The following is a 13,396-nucleotide window of genomic DNA, read 5'->3' as shown; positions in this document are numbered from 1 at the left end:
GGCTAATTATGAGCTGCCGAAAATTATGGAATGCCAAAATTCGCAAGGTTATTCTAATAGTACAAAATTCAGAGCTTCCGAATCATAAAACGTAGCTAACTATAGCTGCCAAAAATATGAACCGCCAAAAAATATTAGCTGTTGAGATGCTCACAGAGAGTCAGAGCATGTGTTCACCTGCAAGCGTCACTGTTGTCGTCGCCGAAACCCTACAGAGAAATGGCAGTGACATGTGAGGTCTAGATGTATGGCAGACAAAGGGGGGGTCTAGAAGTGTACCAGAACACCGGGGGACGCCGGAATCGACCTACGATAGCTGTCGACAAAACGAAATTGACAGAGAGGGAGGCGACGAGGAAGGGCATCGAGAGAGAGGGGCGTTGAGTGGGGGAGGGGCCGTTGCCACCTATGTCTTGACCCGACAACATTGGGCTAGGCTGGACCTCGGACGCAATGTTGGGCTAGGCCAAAAAATCAATAAAATAGACTCAAAAATAGTAAAAAAGACTAAAAAATAACAAAAAAAGATTGAAAATAATAAAAGACTCGAAATTATAAAAAGTTTCAAATAATAAAAGACTCAATATTAAAAAAAGTCAAAATTAAAAACATTCAAAATAAAAGACTCAAAATAATAAAAAGATGCAAAGTAATAAAAAGTTCAAAAAGAAAAAGATTCAAAATAATGAAAGACTCAAAATAATAAAAAGATTCAAAGTAATAAAAAGATTCAAAGTAATAAAAAGACTCAAAATAATATAAACACATGACATTATAAAAGATTCAAAATAATAAAAGACTAATTAAAAAAATGAAAATGATAAAAGAATCAAAATAATAGAAGACACAAAATAATAAAAAGACTAAAAATTATGAAAAAATTCAATGCAATTACAATAACTACAATATTATAAAAATGTCACAAAACAATACAGTAGTGATATGGCAACGCATATCACGCCGCAAGACAACCTAATAGTGCTGCCGTTCAATGTTATGCCACCTCACCACTATATGACACCTTGTACCAACTGTGGGTCTCAAATATAAGTGGCGCTCAACAATTTTCCAACTCCATCACTATGGTCTTAGTGTTGTCATACCAAATATGCCGACGTCACCACTATTTGGAAAATGTAGTGGTGGTGCTGATTGAGAATGGGGTGCTACCAACTAAAGTTGTGGCTAGGCATTTCTCTATTAGTGTTGGAAGGTTGAAACCAAGCAAATAATATGTATATGGATTCATGAGAAACTTATCTACAAGTAACTCCAACTATTCACACTCAAAGTATGGAGTCATCTCAGTCATCACTAGCAAACACTTCTCTTCTGTTTTCAGATTTAGAATAACCAGTATCTACCTTTGGAGATTCATACCAACAAGATGCTTATAGGAATTAAGTTAAACCTTTCGTATTATCGACTATGCACGACACATGCTATAATGTAAAAGAACATAAATTTAGATGAATGTCAAAAGTTCCTGAGACCCATGGGGAAACACTATTCTTTGATGTCTTTGAATTTAGGACAACTGCAAACAAATATACAACTCAAGAGCTTCAAAACTCCGATCAAAATGTTTAGCCACTCAGAATGATCATGAGAACAGGACCTACAAAATAATTTGTACCAGACCAAGTGTTGCCAACTACTCGAACAAACACACCTTATTAACCAATGGTCAGCGCAAATACTTCAGGACATACTGCATCGTTTGATTCAGAACATTTTCTATTTTTTTTGAACTTTTAAAAAAATAATTATTATTATGAATTGCGAAATATTCTTAGAAACATGATTTTTTAAATCTCAAATATTTTAAAAAATGTGAATAGTTATTTGGAAATTTTGTACATTTTTGAAAAAACACGAACAAAATATGAAATGGGAACATTTTTAAAAATTCACAATCTTTCCGAAAAAGCTAAAACTTTCATAAAGAAATGAATTATTTTTAAATTTGTCAACAATTTTTTAAAACGGGAATACGTTTTGAACATCCCAAATGGTTTTATATAATTTGCATTTTTTAAACACGGACATTATTTAGAATTTGTGAATATTTATTATTTAGAATTTGTGAATATTTCACTAAAATATTTTTAGAATCTGTAAAGTTTCTAAAATTATTTTTAAACTCTGATGTAATTTTGTCAACAGAAACATTTTTTGAAAAAATAGGAACATTTTTCCATTTAAAGAAATTCAGGGTCCTTTTCTAACTAGCTCACGTGTCAATCCATTCATTGTTCGTCCAGCTTAATCCATTCATCATTCATCCAACTTTCATGTAGTTTCACATGCGTACATAAATTGGTACAGCTGTATGCAAAGGAGCACTCTGGGACTATTTTAAATAGTTTGCCATGAATTTGTGAACATTTCACCAAAATAAGTTTTTTTTTAATTTGTAACATTTATCAAAATATATGTTTCTCTAAATCTCATTTTATCCCGAAAAGACGAACATCTATTGAATAAAAGGGAAAAAAAATTAATATTGACTTTTTTTGGAATGAGAGCAAATTTAAAGTTCCAAGTTTAATTTAGAAAATTGGATCAAAATTTCAGAAATCTGAATCTTTTTCAAAAATTTGAAGAAAAATCGAAATGTTGAAAGTTTTTTGAAAAATTTGAGTTTAGAAAAAAATCAAAATTAAAAATAAACTCGAAGGAAAAAATTTAAAAATAAAAATAAAAATAGAAATACAACACAGGAAAAGAGGAGGCGGGCGAGCACAGTCTTGGGCGCTTGGTGCGAGGCACTGACTATTGGCCGCTGGTGCATGGAATAGGGTTTTCTAAGCTGTGTGGACAAGAAAATAAATGGGCTGGCTACGCTGGGCCACAGCGCGCGCGCCACATAGGAAGTTCGCAGACGAACCACAAAAATTTAGTACCCTCGAATAGAAAAAAAATCTTTTTGGCGCTGAACGGATGAAAATATCGGATAAACAACCTTGTTATTTGTGTGTGTGTGTGTGCAACAATTGAAGCCACTGAATTGAAATAAACCCTCGAAGATGAACCCGGATTCCGATTGAAGCAAATGGGTAGTGCGTTCTGACTATCTCGACGAGCCTGACACATCCACCAGACTGTATTTTGGATTTGTTGGATCAATAGAAGATGGATTAGATGTTTCGAACGATAGGATTTATTGGAAAGTGATTATCATAAAATTGGGGGTGTTACAATATTCACCCCCCCCCCTCTAGGCCATAACATCGATCATGTAGCATTGCCGCATTTGTGAGAGGCACGACTGTGCTAGGAGGGACCGCATCATCGTACCTTCAGAGCTCATCGATCCGAGACAATGACGAGTTTGATAGCAAGGAAAACACTATTATATGATAAATACCATAAATTCCACTTGTTATTGCACTGTGGCAATTGTTGATTTGGATAGGGCGACATGGTGAAAGATAACCAATTGGCTGGAGGCTTGTTATCACACTGTGAGAAGATGCAACACATGGAAAATGTAGAGATGTGGTTGTGGCATTGTACATTGAGAAAGAAAGTCCACGAGTTAGACACGTGGTTAGGAGTGGTGATAAAATTGCAAAGTCACATGAGATATGGGATAATGGTCCAGGAGGAGGTAAGCTGGAGCTAGAATGACTGAGTGGAGTGAACAACCACGTAGTTTGAGGTTTGTAGGCACTGGTGGTGTTGATCAGACCAGGGTTGGAAGTGTACTAATAATAAATGATAATTGTGATGAAAGGTAGGTGGGATAGTGAACTCCCTAGACTTACATGTGCATTTTAGATAATGGGAGGTGCTTGCACCGATGATCTTCATGTAAATGCCACCAATGAACACAAAACAAATAGTACATAACTGCATTGGCTGGTATTAGCAATTGGATATTTACTACCATGGTCAGTCACTCAAGATTATCACTGCAAGGATTTTGGTCTATTGCAACAAAACTTATTGCTACAACTATTTTTTGTTGCAATAGAACACAATATTACCACAAATTCTCAGGTTGTGGTAATAGGATGCACGTACTGCCACAACTGAGTTTGGTCGCGATAAATACTCATTTTGTTGAAATAGAGGCCCCATATTGCAACAAAACACATCTTCGTTGCAACATGGTAGCGATATTGAAACAAACAAATTACGTTGCGCGAGTAGTAGAGAGAAGGTATTTCAACAGAATATCTATTAGTGGTAATATTTGGAAAGATACTGTGACATCTGTGAGACGCATCGTTAGTTACAAATATTGTTGCGAAAAATTGGCTACCTATTGCAACAAAATATGTATTGGTCGCAATAGCATATATTTTACAAATTGTAAAATGTGAACAATTCTTTATATAGGATGAACAATTTTAAAATATGCATTGAAGTTTTTTAATATACGCAGAACAATTTTCAATAATATACTGAACATTTTTGTGATATAGGCTGAACAATTTTTCGAAATACTCAATGAATATTTTGAAGTATATGTCGAACAATTTCTTAGTATACAATGAACAAGTTTCAAATACAAGGTGAACAGTTTCTTAATATACGACGACATTTTTCTAATACATGATGCATATTTTTATAAGGCATTGCAAAAAAGAATGATAATATCAGGTGAATCTTTTCTTAATATACGATGGACATATTTTTAATACACGGTGGACTTTTTATATAGTACGAAAAGGAAAACAGAGAAAAGAAATAGCAAAAAACAAGAAGAAAAACGAAAATGGATTGAAAGAAATAAGCGGACAAAAAGAATAAGAATACGAGAAAGAAGAAAGGAATCCAGAAAAGAATCAAACCCAAAGAAAAAAAAACAGGTACCTTCTAGAGAGTTCCCCAAACAGGGATCCCGCAACGAAGAAAACAGAGTGAAGTGGGCCGGCTCAAGTGGAAGCGACGAGGTTACTCAGCGAAGGGCGCACCTATATCTCGCCTTCAGCGAGTCCGCAGCGACTATTTATCACATAAAGCGATCGCTGCGGGATGTCTCGCTGAAGCGTTTTCGTGTAATCAGGCGGGCCCATGTTCGCGCAGAAAAAGAAAAATAGCATACGGGAGGAGCAGGATTCGATCCCGGCCCTTCTTAGGGTGAGCTAGCTCTACTAGCAACTGCGCCGAGGTCCGGCTCATGATAAGAATGAGATGTGTCCTGTAGTTGAGGCAAGTGAAACCGGGTTTCCATTTGTTTTCATAGTATTTTTATTTTTTTCTTTCCGTTTATTCTTTGGTGTTTTCGTTTTCTTTTTTCTTCTCCATTTTTGTTTAGTTTTCCTTTTCCATATTTTTTTTGCTTTCTTTTTTTTCTCCTGGTTTTTGTTTCATTTTCGGTTTTCCTTCAAATGCTTGTTCAACATTTTCTCAAATACTTATTAACATTTTTTCAAATACTTGTCCAACATTTTCTTAAATACTTGTTCAACCTTTTACAAATACCTGTTCAACATTTTTATATACATGATCAACATTTTTCCAAATACTTGTACAACATTTTGTCAAATACTTGTCAACATTTTTCAAATACTTGTTCAGCATTTTTATATACATGATCAACATTTTTCCAAATACTTGTCAACATTTTTACTTTATTTTTGTACATTTTTTGTACTAAAATATATTCTAAATATGTATTGCCAAAACATACTATTCAAAAAACATTAAAAAAATTGAACAAGTGTTTCAAAAAATTTTGAACAAGTATTTGAAAAAACGTTGATCATATATATATAAACTTTGAACTAGTATTTGGAAAATGTTGAACAAATATTTGAAAAATATTGAACAATTATTTGAAAAATGTTGATGATGCATATAAAAATGTTAAACAAGTATTTAAAAATTGTTTATCATGTATACAAAAATGTAGAACATGTATTTGAAAAAGGTTGAACAAGTATTTAAGAAGATGTTGATCATGTATATAAAAAATGTTAAACAAGTATTTGAAAAATGTCGAACAAGTACTTGAGGAAATTTCGAACAAGTATTTCAAAAAATGTTGAACACATATATAAGAATGAAGAATGAAAAAAAAAATAAACAAAGAAAAACCAAAAAAGAAAAACAATAAACCAAAGGAAAAGGAAAATGAAAAAAACTGAAGAAACTAATGGAAAAAACCCGGAGAAGAAGAAGAAACAAAAAAAAGACCTTATATACATGGGAACAAGTACTACGCGTCCGCCTGTTGTCCTTTAAGTAGCACGTGTCCTAGTAATAAAACATGACATAATAGGTGGCGCTGTGGCTAGCCTAGGTGGGCCGGCCCAATTACTGTTTATTCATCAACTAAAGGGTGTCATATAGGAAGGAAGATCAGGCCAGCGCCACGGTGGACACCTACTTTGCATAATTTCTTTCCGTTCACACAAGCCGACCGTCTGCACATAGCCCTGCTCCCATGTCCTAAGCTGGTTTTGCACAAAATCCTTTTCTGCAATCAGTGTTGAAATTTCCTTATCTTTCTCTGCAATCAGTATATAACATCACAGTGAGGTAATATCTGTGAGTACGGTCATCAGGAGAAGGAATATGTACCAGCCTATATACCATACGATTGCCATCCCTAGTTATCAAGTTCGATGAAAGACGCAACCAACCTCATTTTCTCCATAAAATAAATAACAACATATGGCCCTTGGAGAATATAAGTCAAAGACATGCGAATAACCACCCCCGATCTGTGCTGGCAAGCGGTGCTGCAAGTGGGCTATGGCTTATGGATATAACTTCTTATGGGCTGGGCCAAATCGCAAGTATACCTAGTAAAAAATTATATTGGATCGACGTCATCCTCCCACTAGAAGCTCCGGTAAGTTGGTAGCCTGGGACTCTGGGAGCACCATTTACTGTTAGCTAGGGTTGTATGATTAACATGATGATCCCCTATATGTGTATGTTTAAACTACTTGTTGATTCGGGACAAATATGATCATGAGATAGATGAGCTATGGCTCTATTCCCCCATAAGTGTGGAAACCATAAGACCTCCGATGTAGATGATCTATATACACTAGTAGAAAAAGGGCATTTAGTCCCGGTTCTAGAATCGGGACTAAAGGGTCATTACTAAAGCCTCCCCCTTTAGTCCCGGTTCTTACACGAACCGGGACTAAAGGCCCTCCACGTGGCCGCTGCCTAGAGGTCCACCTTTAGTCCCGGTTGGTAACACCAACCGGTACTAAAGGAAATTTTATGATTTTTTTATTTTTTTTTTATTTTCAAATTTCTGAATTATTTTAACCTCTCATCTCTAATCACCCCTCATCACTGCTCAATTTAACCTCTAATCATCCCTCATCATCTAACTTCCCGGACGGTCACCCATCCTCTCACTACTCCAGCCTGAGCATGCTTAACTTCTGGGTTCTATTCTCCCTCGTTTCCAAGTCAACACTTGTTGTTTTCCTGACAATAGTAAGATGTCAATCCTATTAACCTCAGGAATTTAGCTTGAGCATGAAGTCACACATTTTACTGTTTGAGTTTGAAACTATTGTTCTAAAAAACAATAATTATTTAGTAACACTAATATTTCTTGAATAAGTAGTTTGACCACAGTTTGACCATAATTTGACCAGATTTGACCAAAATTCAAAAAAACTGAAATAATTATTTAGTAACATTAATATTTCTTGAATAATTAGTTTCACCATTGTTTGACCACAGTTTGACCATAGTTTGACAAGATTTGACCAAAATTCAAAAAAAATGAAATAATTATTTAGTAACACTAATATTCTTGAATAATTATTTAGTAACACTAATACTTCTTGAATAAGTAGTTTGACCATAGTTTGACCAGATTTAACAAAAATTAAAAAAAACTGAAGTTTGAGCATAACTTTTTTTCCTTTTAGAATTTGAGGATTCTAAAAATTTGCAAACAGGCCATAGGCTGTCAAAATCGGATGCGGATTTTCGTGCTGAACATTTTGATATATTATACGTTTTTTCTGACATCGTATGCAAAAGTTATAGCCGTTTTACATTTTTCCCTACACTTTTTGCAAAACATGTCCAAATTTAAGTTTTTAAATTTTCCTACCTAGTACATGTAGTAACATAACTACATCTGGAAGGATTTTAATTTTTGAAGTTTTTATCATTTTCTTTTGCTTTTTACAAAACTGAAAAGGCGATCCAGGGGGGGTAGAGTTTGAAAATGGGACCTTTAGTACCGGTTCATGCCATGAACCGGGTAGTAACATAACTACATCTGGAAGGATTTTAATTTTTGAAGTTTTTATCATTTTCTTTTGCTTTTTACAAAACTGAAAAGGCAATCCATGGGGGGGAGGGTAGAGTTTGAAAATGGGACCTTTAGTACCGGTTCATGCCATGAACCGGGTACTAATGCCTCAAACCCCATTAGTACCGGTTGGTGGCTCGAACCGGGACTAAAGGTCTAACCTTTAGTACCGGTTGGTGCCACGAACCGGTACTAATGGGCATCGCACCCTTTAGTCCCGGTTTGTGGCACCAACTGGGACTAAAAGGTCCATACGAACCGAGACAAATGGCCCATGTGGCCCAGCCGGCCCCCTGGGCTCACGAACCGGGACCAATGCCCCCATGGGTCCCGGTTCTGGACTGAACCGGGACTAATGGGCTAATCCGGCCTGGACCAAAGCCCTATTTTCTACTAGTGATATGTTCTTGGTGTAGGTATTTCCATGTGTGGCCATTGGGCCTTTTTTGGATTCAATTTTGTTGGATCGACGAACCGGCCGGTGAGAAGAAAGCGGTTTCGAATCACGTCATTCTTGTTCTTCGCCATCTCTCGTGTTATCATCCCATCTCAAGATCGAACCGTGAGATCATACCGACATAAATCGACCGTCTCATCACCCCATATCTACTTATGTTTGAAAGAAAGAGTATAACATAATAGTTTTAAAGTGAGGGTGATATGAGGTTTCTATCAGTGAGTGTAGCGCACACTGCCTCCATTACCCTCGCCGGCTCAGTGCCTCGGTTGTTGTTCTTGTGTGGACTGTGTACTCTCCCCGCCATGACAACTGTCATGTACAATTGCCAACGACGAGGACATCTATCTCTGCCAGTCAGCGAAATAACCTTTTACGAACAAATTTCAGTAATATATTTTCAACAGCAGATATATTCCATATTGATTCAAAAAAAATATTTCAATTTATTTCATTATTCTAAACGTTCCCTTTAATAAATTACTTTTGAAACAAATAGTTAAGCATGTACTCTGCTCTACCGAAATAATGTTTAACATTCCCGCTAAAGCCCTCAGGCTCCCTCCAATTTTTTCTTCTAATTTCCCACCTAATAATTTGGTCGTCTCTAGTGCCACAAATTATTAACCTCCCCACTAAATACTCCCAATTATTCTTTACCTAATAATAATCTCTATCTCTACCTCTCTACCTTGTATATATATATATATATATATATATATATATATATATATATATATATATATATATATATATATATATATATATATATACTAATAAAGCACCGATCGTTTCTGGTCGTACGTCGTCGTCGGTGATTTTGCAGAAAAGTCCTTGTACTTTTTCAAAATTGAACCCGTAGTCCTTTCTTTAGTGGATTCTAAGAAAACTTTCAGTTTTACATAAATAACCCTAGAAATCCAGCCCGAACTGGACCGCTCCGCCTCCCGCAGCTTCCTCCTACCCGAGCTCCCCTCGCACCCGCAAGCCACCTCGCCGGCGCCCCCACACCTCCACCGTGCCCCGCCGCCGGAGCTCCGGCCGCTCCGCCGCCTCGCCCAGCTCCCCTCGCACCCGCAAGCCACCTCGCCGGCGACCCCACACCTCCACCGTGCCCCGCCGCCGGAGCTCCGGCCGCTCCGCCGCCTCGCCCATCTCCTCCTTCATCTTGATCTCCTCTCACCTCTGTCTCTCTTTCTCGGTGAGCAGGGATCTCCAGGAGGACCATGGCGCCATCGGCCCTCAATCTCGCCAGATCCGGCCGCCTCCAAGCCAAATCCGTCCGAAATAGATCCATCCCGGCCAGATCCGCCCGGATCCGACCAGGCCCCGCCATCCTCGCCACGGGAGCGCCGCCTGCCGCCCGTAGGCAACCTCGGCTCGCCGTCGTCAAGATCTGGGCAACACGGGCTCGCAGCGTCGGGAGTCGGATCCATCGATCCCGAATCTCGCCACTGCAGGATACGAGAAGGAGATAATCAGTTTTGTGTACGCGGAGAACATAGAAAAGAGATTTTTGGCCCAACCTCTGCCGCCTTGCTGACTCCACCTCGCCTCGGGTCACTTCCCACTGCCACTGGGCGTCCTTCGACCAATCGATGACCTCCGTAGCTACAACACCCAGCGCGGCGTCTCCTGTTGCGGACCAGGTGGAGATGTGAGCTTGCCAAGGAAAGATCAGGGGTGGGAGGAGCTACCGCGCGCATCCATACCAGATCAGGCAGTCGGCATGCGTACCCGTGCCTGATGCAGCGGTTGCTTGGCTGTGGAGGGGAAGGGAGTATGGGTTGGTGTCGTTGTGGAGTAATAGGAGGTCGAATCATGAGCAGACGAAGGTATACGGAGCACGGGACGTCAGCTTCGTCGTCTCGTGTTGGTGCGGGTGGAGCTCATGTGGCCGTCATAGCTGGGAGTGGAGCACGACCGGGCGTTGGTAGGAGGGAGCTGAGGAAGAGTAGGAGCAGAGCTGGGTGTTGAGGTAGCAGAAGAACGAAGATGGAGGCGAAGTAGCACTAAGTGATGTGGGCTTGGAGGAATAGCAATGTGTGGACAAGAGAAGGGGCATCTACTGGGCGGTGAGACGATGAATTCTGGAAATCGGTGCTGTCCCTACTGCTTTTTTTAACGAGCTGCTACTACTAGATGTTGTGGTGCATTACTAGAAGCAGCTAGATGTTGCTCTACGAGCTAGCATTATAAAAGAATTTCCCTATAAAAAATTACAAAATAATTTGTTCCGGTGAGCTCCGATAATGATTTCTTGGTACCATCATAGTTTATTGGGCATGCCGACCGTATATCATAAATAAATTATCATTATATAATAGTAATTTATTGGGCATGCAGACCATATATCACAAATAAATTATCATTATATAATAGTAACTAAAATATATGTGAGTGAAATATTAGAAAAAAATAATTATTACTTAAGGGAGAAGAAATTTTGCCCTCACGAGGACAAAATGAAAGTGCGGAGCTAAAATAGGTCACGACGAATGTTGTTAGGGTACGTCCAAATTTCATGGTCCAAAGTGTAACCTTATTTCCGAGGATTTCAAAAATTGGATTAAAAAAATGCTGCATAATGGCACGTGGAGCAGGTTGTATTTTATTTTCGGGAATTATTTTTATTTTGCCAGTCAAGATTTTGCCAATTTTCATTATGCCACTTTAGATTTTGACATTTTCAGTTTTGCCACTCTTAGCTTTTGACAATTATCACAATTGCCATTCCCGTAGCAAAAGCAAATTTTTCTGAATGGCAATTGTGATAATTGGGAATGACAACTATGATAATTATCAAAAGTTATGAGTGGCAAAAATAAAATAAATTATTTTTCTTTTGCCACATAATGACAATTGTGATAATTGTCAAAAAATAAGAGTGAAAAAGTGAAATGTGAAAATCTAGACTGGCATAATTTTTTTTGGCAAAATCTAGAGCGGAAAAAACAATATAATTTCTTTTATTTTTCACCCGGTGCAACGCACGGGCATTTTTACTAGTACTAATAAAGAGGGTATTGCTTCTTACTACCATAATTTGGTCTGTTTTTCATCCGTCCACCCATCCTGTTTCGTACGTCATTCCAGATTGATTAAATGAGAAAAACAAGAATACAAGTTTGATAATGATCGAACTCCAGACCTTTAGTCTAAGTCCAACGGGTACGTACCACCAAGCTAGCCATAGCTTGCGTGTAGGAAATATGATTTGTTTGTCTTCTATTAGATGAACAATTGTACGTCGCATTAGCCCACAAGAGCCAGGTGGGCCTTCGTACCTAAATCTCATTTGTGGGCTGGAATTTTCTTTTGCCCCTATGGCAGATCGAACTCGGCATCTCCCGTAGACACATACCGAGGGAGAACTACCATACTAACCAGCTTAACCAACATTTTATTGTGATTATATCCCACCTTGAATCAATACATTGAATCCCACCACTTTAGACCCTTCCCAATGCTCTACCTTGTAGAGGTGCTAAGGCTGCCATGTAGGCAAAAAATCTGATGTGACAAGGTAATAAAGAGGAGAGAGGTGAGTTTGGTGATCCCAGAAAGAACCAATGCCAAGCCCGTGAACCTAGGCAAAAGCAATTAAATGAAAAAAAACTCATCAATGCATGAAATAGTTTCGCTACTAAAGCATTAAATGAGGGGAGCTTAGCACCAACAAATGGAGCACCTATGCCTTGTGGACATTATCTAAGCACCAATGCTAAACTTTTTAATATGCTTAGCACCTTATCTAAGCACCAATGCATTGGAAGTGGCTTTGCAACTTGCCAGAAACATCAAGGAGGCACTTCAGGAATCAAGGAACAGAGAATTAAAAGGGATACGAGGAAGGAATTATAATAAAGGAGGACGTTGCACAATCAATTTGGGTATTAAAGGTGGGGTTGTGGGGAGATTGTGCGGTCAACTATCTTTAAAAAAGGACGTCGAGGGATTGTGGGGCTATTGGTGTGGCTGCCATGCATGATTGAGGAGGAATTGTGGGCTGGTAATAAACTTGGTGTTAAATGAGGACGTGGCACCATTGATTTGGGGCATTTAATCTCAGGAGTGATTTGTGCCATGCATGATTAAAAATGTGGACAATGAGGACATGGAACCATGGTTTGGGGCATTTAGTCCCTGTTCAGTAATCACCTGCTCCAGGAATCTGCGGAGCGGGAAAACAACAACTCCTCCATTTTAAGCTGCAGCTCCACCAACTCCGGTCCCGGAGTTGTGGAGTGGAGTGGTACCGAACAGGGCCTTAATCTCACTGGTTCAATGCGCACACATTCATTAAATGGGAGGACCTGTGTTGGGAAACATAGCATGCAATTTCAAAAAAAAAAAATCTAGGCTCACGTAAGATCTATCTAGGAGATGCATAGCAACGAGAGGGGGAGAGTGTGTCCACATACCCTTGTAGACCGAAAGCGGAAGCGTTAACTTAAGGCGGTTGATGTAGTCGAACGTCTTCTCGAATCAACCGATCAGGTGCCCAACGTACGACACCTCCGAATTCTGCACATGTTCAGATTGATGACATTCCTCGAACTCTTGATCCAGTAGAGACACGAAGGAGTCGATGAGTCCCGTCAGCGCGACAGCGTGATGACGATGTTGGTGATGTAATCCGTGCAGGGCTTCGCCTAAGCACTACGACAATATGACCGGAGGAGTAA

General features: G+C 38.8%; 1 long non-coding RNA gene across 2 annotated transcripts; it reads right to left on the bottom strand.

Moving 5' to 3' along the window:
- Positions 1-9,499: 9,499 nt before the first annotated feature.
- On the bottom strand, positions 9,500-11,716 carry LOC123072537 (uncharacterized). 2 transcript variants are annotated; one of them, XR_006435210.1, is made up of 3 exons: positions 10,421-10,807; positions 10,235-10,343; positions 9,500-10,162 (listed from the first exon to the last, which is right to left on the bottom strand). It is a non-coding gene; the product is annotated as an uncharacterized lncRNA (long non-coding RNA). The 2 variants fall into 2 exon arrangements; XR_006435209.1 differs by having other exon boundaries at positions 10,235-11,716.
- Positions 11,717-13,396: the final 1,680 nt, after the last annotated feature.

This window comes from Triticum aestivum, chromosome 3B (genome assembly GCF_018294505.1).
Source record: "Triticum aestivum cultivar Chinese Spring chromosome 3B, IWGSC CS RefSeq v2.1, whole genome shotgun sequence".
Taxonomy (NCBI): Eukaryota; Viridiplantae; Streptophyta; class Magnoliopsida; order Poales; family Poaceae; genus Triticum; species Triticum aestivum.
This window is presented reverse-complemented; position numbering and strand designations above follow the sequence as displayed.